This window comes from Hoplias malabaricus, chromosome 6 (assembly GCF_029633855.1).
Source record: "Hoplias malabaricus isolate fHopMal1 chromosome 6, fHopMal1.hap1, whole genome shotgun sequence".
Taxonomy (NCBI): Eukaryota; Metazoa; Chordata; class Actinopteri; order Characiformes; family Erythrinidae; genus Hoplias; species Hoplias malabaricus.
In genome coordinates, this window is record NC_089805.1 from 18,057,210 (window position 1) to 18,063,665 (window position 6,456).

The following is a 6,456-nucleotide window of genomic DNA, read 5'->3' on the forward strand; positions in this document are numbered from 1 at the left end:
CCTTGCTCAAAGGCATTTCAGCCATGGTTGTTCCTGCCAGTCCTGGGGATCGAACAGGCAACCTTCCGATACCAAGCCCTGTCCTCTAACCATAAGGCTAAGGCTGCCCCAGGGACCTAGGGACAAACTATGTTCACAGACAATGGTTTTGGGTGTTTATAAGCCCAAGCAGCAATTTCCACTACAGAAACCTATCCACTTTTAATTCAGTGTCACTTGAGGGCCTGAAGATCACAGCCAGCTAATATTGTTTTTAGGGCCTAGTCCCTTTGCCTATTGAAAGTTCTGGGCATATTTTCACATTTTTAAATATTACGTATTATAGATGATGAAATCACTATTTTCTTTACTTTTTTTAATCACAAACATGATTCTTGAATTTTCAGTTTTTGCCTGTGTAGACTTTCATAGAATGGTGAACCCTTCTTGTCTTTACTTATTTACATTCTTAGCTTCCCCTTGATGCTCTTTTTAAACCCAATATCTCTGACTTGTTGGCAGCTAATACATACATCAAATTCAAATTGGGTATATATTTTCAAAAACTAATTTTCAGTTGCAATACACTATTTTCAAATATAGGATTTAAATGATTTAATTATCATTATAAATCATTACTTGTAGATTGACTCTCACATGCAGGCTAAATAGACATCCAAATCATCTTTTAAAAGGACCACACCTCCTATATAGCTTGTGCTATATATGTGTTGCTCTTTTTTGTGCACCCAAATATTATTAGAGAATTAAACCCATCAACGAATCTCGCTAGATGGCACACACTTCCAATGAGGGTAGGGGCCAGAATATGGTTCTACTAAGGCAAGGCCACCCCATCACGTTGTACACTGCTGCAACTTCAAGGCCATTAAACCACTAAACCCTTTGCAGAATGCAGGCTAATGAGACTCGCATGAAGAGTAGAGAGATGTGTGGAAAGAGGGGGCCAAAGAGTGAAATCAGTTGTGCTCGATAGGATTCCCAGCTTCATAAAGCTGAGGCATCACCCCTGATTGAACTCAAAATCCTCTGATAATAGGGTCAATACTTGGAACTCTGCACCACCCAGAATCCCACAGCACCAAGGTTTTAATAAACTATGGCTTTTAAACACTACAAAGGTCAGCTATCCTTTATCTATTAGCCTGTTAACTAGAACTAGTTTGATCTGCTAAATAAAGCTTTTAAGCATTTAAATCAGGGGTGTCAAACCAAATCCAAGGAGGGCTGGTGTGGATGCAGGTTTTCTTTCCAAAAAAGCAGAAGCGACACCTCTATCCACCTGTATTCAATCAATGGATCTAATCAATAGATCTGGACTTTCAGCAGTGTGGGGCTTCTGCTTGGTTGAAAGGAAAACATGCACCAACACTGGCCATTTGTGGATTTGGTTTGACACTCATTGATTAAATAAACCTGTCTATTTGAGTCTTCAAAGGTTATTCCACGGATGTTTGGATCCTATGGCCACTATCACCATCACACTTCTGTGCACGATTCTGACTCAAAGTTTCTCTAGAGATACGTTCCTTTAAACTAAGGATCTAGCTAAAGCAATTACTCACTGATGTTTTGCTACTGTATTTACAACAGGCCATCAGTGACAAGTCCCAAGTGACAAGATTAATTCAGACAGAACATTAATGTTTTAGAGAAGTTTTATTCGCATATAGTTTTTAATGACTTTTTTTTAATGTCTCAAGCAAGCAGAAGTTTAGGGAAATTTGTCTAAATGAAAATAACCATTAGCTCATATTTAGAAACAGGGATTTTTTTAAAATGTCTACAACATTGTTAATATAATGACTAAATAACTTGGCCTCCTCAAACTATGTCATGAAATTTGCCAGATCCAGAAAACAAAATACTGTCACTAGCTAACCATAAAGGTTCCTGAATGGGGAAAACAAAGCTTTAAAAGGAACACTAGGTAAGATTTTGGTTGTTTTGCTCGTGACCCTTGTGTAATTCATATTTAGAGTACTGTGCTGAGGTCAATTGAAAGGGGGGAGGGAGGTGTGTGGTTGCCTGTGTATCTCCTAAACTACATAGTACAATTTCAGTGCATGGCCCAGAGTTGCAAAAACAGTGATTTTATTCTCTCTTTTACATGTCAGTAAAGCATCACAGTAATTTGAAGCTGGAATTTTAAAGTAAATAATAATAATAATAAATATTCCTTTAATTGGTATAGGGCCATTACATTATGTAAGATTTCTTTAAACTTGAAATGCTCTTCACTCACGCATTTATAAATAAGGTCATGTATGAGAAGAAGAATGAATTTACTTTGTAGGTACTGAGTTAACAGTTTTATGGTCAATGAAGCAAGTCCTCCAAATTTTTTTTTCTAAACTTGTGTGCTATGTGAAACATTCAAAGTTTAAATTAAAAAATCTCTCCTCAAAAAATGACCAGTACTGCTCTCCTCTTGATGTAGAACCACTAGAATTAAGGTAAAATTCTAGAAGTGGGTAATGCCAATGTCATTATTACCCTGACCAATCACAAAGCTACCATAGCCACACCTCTTCTCTCAGTTGAAGAGACCGGTGAGTTAAAGCTTAGGAGCCATTAGTAAACGTGTTAGCTAGCTATCCAGCTATTCACCAAGCTATGGGGTTATCATATTGGTTTTGTGTTTTTTTATTTCATCTTTGCTAAACATTTTACATAACTCCCAAGTTTAGAATTAAAGAAAAAAAGGACAAAATTTCAAAATGGGTTCCCAGGAGCTTTAAGTATTTCTCTGCTTTAAAGGAACACTAAGATTGTTTTTTGCTCCTGGTGCTCCCCCTTGTGTAATACACATTTACAGCATTGGCCTGAAACCATGGAGGAGGGAGGGGTGGTTTCCTACCCTCCTCTAAAAATTACATAGTGTGTTTTCTGCAGTGCTGAACCCAGAATATCAATGACAGAGGCCCTATTGCCAATATTACATATCCATAGAACTCCACAATTATTTTGAAACTGTAATGTTAGGGTAAAAATATTACACAGAGCTCATTAAATGCACACATTTCAGCTTAACCAGCATGTGTTACTGACCAAATTAGTGTATTCCGGGGCTGGATTCACGAAATCTTACCTAAGAAAAAAATCTTTACTTTCTTTTTTAAATAATCACTAAGAACGTTTTCATCAGGAAGTCTTTTTTCCTTATGTATTAAAGAAAATCTAAAAATAATTCATTTCTACTGCCACTTGTCTGAATCTGGCTGCAGGTTTTTTTTTTTATTCTTTGGAACCACTGAAAAAATTCAAATGTACAGGAGCTGAGGACATCCAAAACTATGGCTTGGAAACAGTGCTTAAAGAAAGCCTGTGTCACTTATTTTTAGACATGGCAGTAGTATCCAGTTGAGGGGGGGGGGGGGGGTGGGGGTTAAAGCCAGGGAAAAGAAAAAGATGCAGTCATTAGCTACATGTGATGGCAAAACATGTTAGCAATTAAGATTTTTTTTTTAAATTAAGAAGGGAAATGGAAAAAATGAAAAGGTGTTTTATAACTCCTATCAGTTTGAGTACAGACAAGTAGTCGACTATTTTTCTAGGCATAGATCTTTGAAGTTTGACAGTGAAAGTGTTTAATGAACACATTCAAACCTATGTTTACTTCGCATTACCCAAACCCTACATTTTCATGTTACTTTCAGTTCCTTAAAAAAGAAGCTAAGTGCACTTCAGGCAAACAAGAAATTTTAGCTTCCTTTCTGATGTGTACAAAGACACAGGAAAAAAGCCTTTCAATCACGTTTATCTCCCCATTCAAAATTAATGAGTGTATATATGCCAATTTAATAATTCTTTTTTGAAGGTTTACTAATATAGTTATTTAATTACTATATTATAATATTTAATTAATAAATAATACGATTTAATTAAATACTAATTACTAATATATAGTATAATCTATACTGAGATTAGTTAGTTTCAAAAATTAATCTAATTATTATTAAAAGGGACATGTGTTTGAGATAGATACCTTAAAAAAAATCTCCTGTTCAGATCAATAATTTTAAGCACCTGGATTTTTATTCTTTCTCCCAGATTAATTATCCACTTTAAAGCTACATTTTCAAAAAGTGGTATTTTTGATAGCACAACTGAAAAGAGGGAAATTAGCTTAAGCACTGTCATTTTTAAATCTCTCTCTGCAACAGCCAGAGCCAGGGTTTTCACGGAGTATAATTTAAAATTTTATCCAGTTAGCTCCAATTAGGAGGTCGTCCTTTTTAGAATCATGCAACAGTTTAAATAGGTGAATAATGATAACATAATATTATATAAATTCTCATTGTCACCCATTTTAAAAGTTGTGAAATCCCACATCCCAAAAAATTTTAACCCCAAAAGCAGGTGATATATCCAGTGTCTACAATCTGGAGTGACATGGTTATTGAAGCTGATGATGGAAATTTTCAAACTGCCAGAGAGATCCTAGCTCTGTCAGACGTCAAATGCACTATGACACTATTCAATTATTGCGGTAATAACAAATAAGGCACTCAAATTATGTCTATTAGTTACACTTTTTTTAAAAATAAAATTTCAATAAAACATAAATGCTGCTACAGTAGTTTGCTTTTTCATATAATCACAACTGAAATTTATTTATTTATTTTTTTAGATATTGCCCTATCTACAGCTCTTTTTAAACACACCAGCTGAAAAGTATCCTGTAACGTATTTTCGAGCCAGGATTCTCAATCCTGGTCCTGGTGTACTATTTTGGCATTCCTCCTTACTCTCAACACACATCAGCTCAGAAACAAGCCCTTTCTGAGTTAAAGTGGGTATGTTCAAACCAAAAATCAAAAATATCCAGGAAATTTGATACAGGACCTCACTGGTGATATCTAACCGAACTTGATGTTCAGTAAAGTTTATATCTACACTCCAGGTACAGTCCAAACTTGTTCTTGGATCATATTAATTTTCGCTATTTTATAACTGATTTTGTTGGTATAACGTGTATTCTCTTTCTAAAATAAGACGCAGTCATTATCATTTTGAGTGGTGTAAGAAAAAGCCTGTGGTCCCTTTTTTTGAATTTGAAGCAGTGATTGGCCTTCGTCACATTCCGCTTTCATCTGTCAAGAAAAAAAGCAACCGAAGTACAGCGTTCAGAATTACAGAATTCCATCAAGTAGATAAACTGTGCCAAATTAATAGAAAATCAAGTGTCAATGTCAGTTCTCATTCAAGTCAGGCAATAACCTGAGGATGTGACTTCACTTAACTTTTTAATGCCTGCGGTTACACAAGACCATTAGAATGTTAAACTGAGATGAACACTGAGTCCTGTTGCCTATACACATTATACTCTCAAATTAAAGCATGTCCATGTAGCAGCAGTGAATCTTCAGCTGCACCGGAAACAAAATATGTAGCTTTATTTATTATGCTACTAGTTTTATTTATATAACTTTTTTTTAATGTTTTTGAGGTCCCAGACTAGCCCACTGCACCAGCACACCCAGGTCAAATGAATACATACACATCCTCTACAAGGTTTTAGCAACTTAATGCAATTTAAAGAAAAAATGGTTTTAAGGTTTTCTTTGTTGAATGCAACATAACATTTTTTTCCTCCTATATGTTAAATTCAACAAATAGAAGTTATATTAAAAAACAAGATGGCTTACTGTAGATGATTTGTGAATGTTCCGATTTTAAAAACATCCAGAAAAATCTAAAAACGAAGTGCATCCCTGAACATCACACATTGTGGTGCAGTTCCTAAAGTGAATAGGTGAATGAATTAAGGTTCTATTCCATGAGCCTTACAAAATCTATTTTATTAAGTGTACATATGGTTAATTAACACCTGGAAATATGTATATTGTATGTTAACTGAGACATTTTTTATCCAATCAAGTGTTTTAGTTTGTTTGTTTGTTTGTTTTTTTTAACTGGTGATGAGTTTTCCAAAAACAGTTATAAATAGGCAAATTCAGCCAGCCAGGGTTTCTTACATCATAAACCTAAGGGACCACTCCTATTTACTTGCATGGTGGGGCCTTTGAGCTGCAGGCCACTGGCAGAGGGCTATGCAAAGACAGAGAAAGGGACTAATCGACTAATCGGCAGTTTCTGAATGAAGGTGCAGAGTTATATCAAGACCAGTTTTAAAATGTTAAGGGGATTTCTTTTTCTTGGAAATATTTCATTTTGGCCAACACAAGAGTTTTAAAGGTGTTTAACTGATTAATTCATTTTAATTTAATCTTATATGAAGAAAAAATTATTTTCAGACCCTAACCCTAACCTTTTTCTCATCATCAGCCTGAGCATAGAGGGCACAATCAAGGGTGCTAACATTGCACACAAAAAAAAATTAATAAAACGGTCAGTTTCTTGTGTAAGGGAAAAATATATAAAAACCCTAGAGAAATGTTACACAATTTCTGTCAGACACGGCACATGATGTATATCATTGCTGTCCAAAGA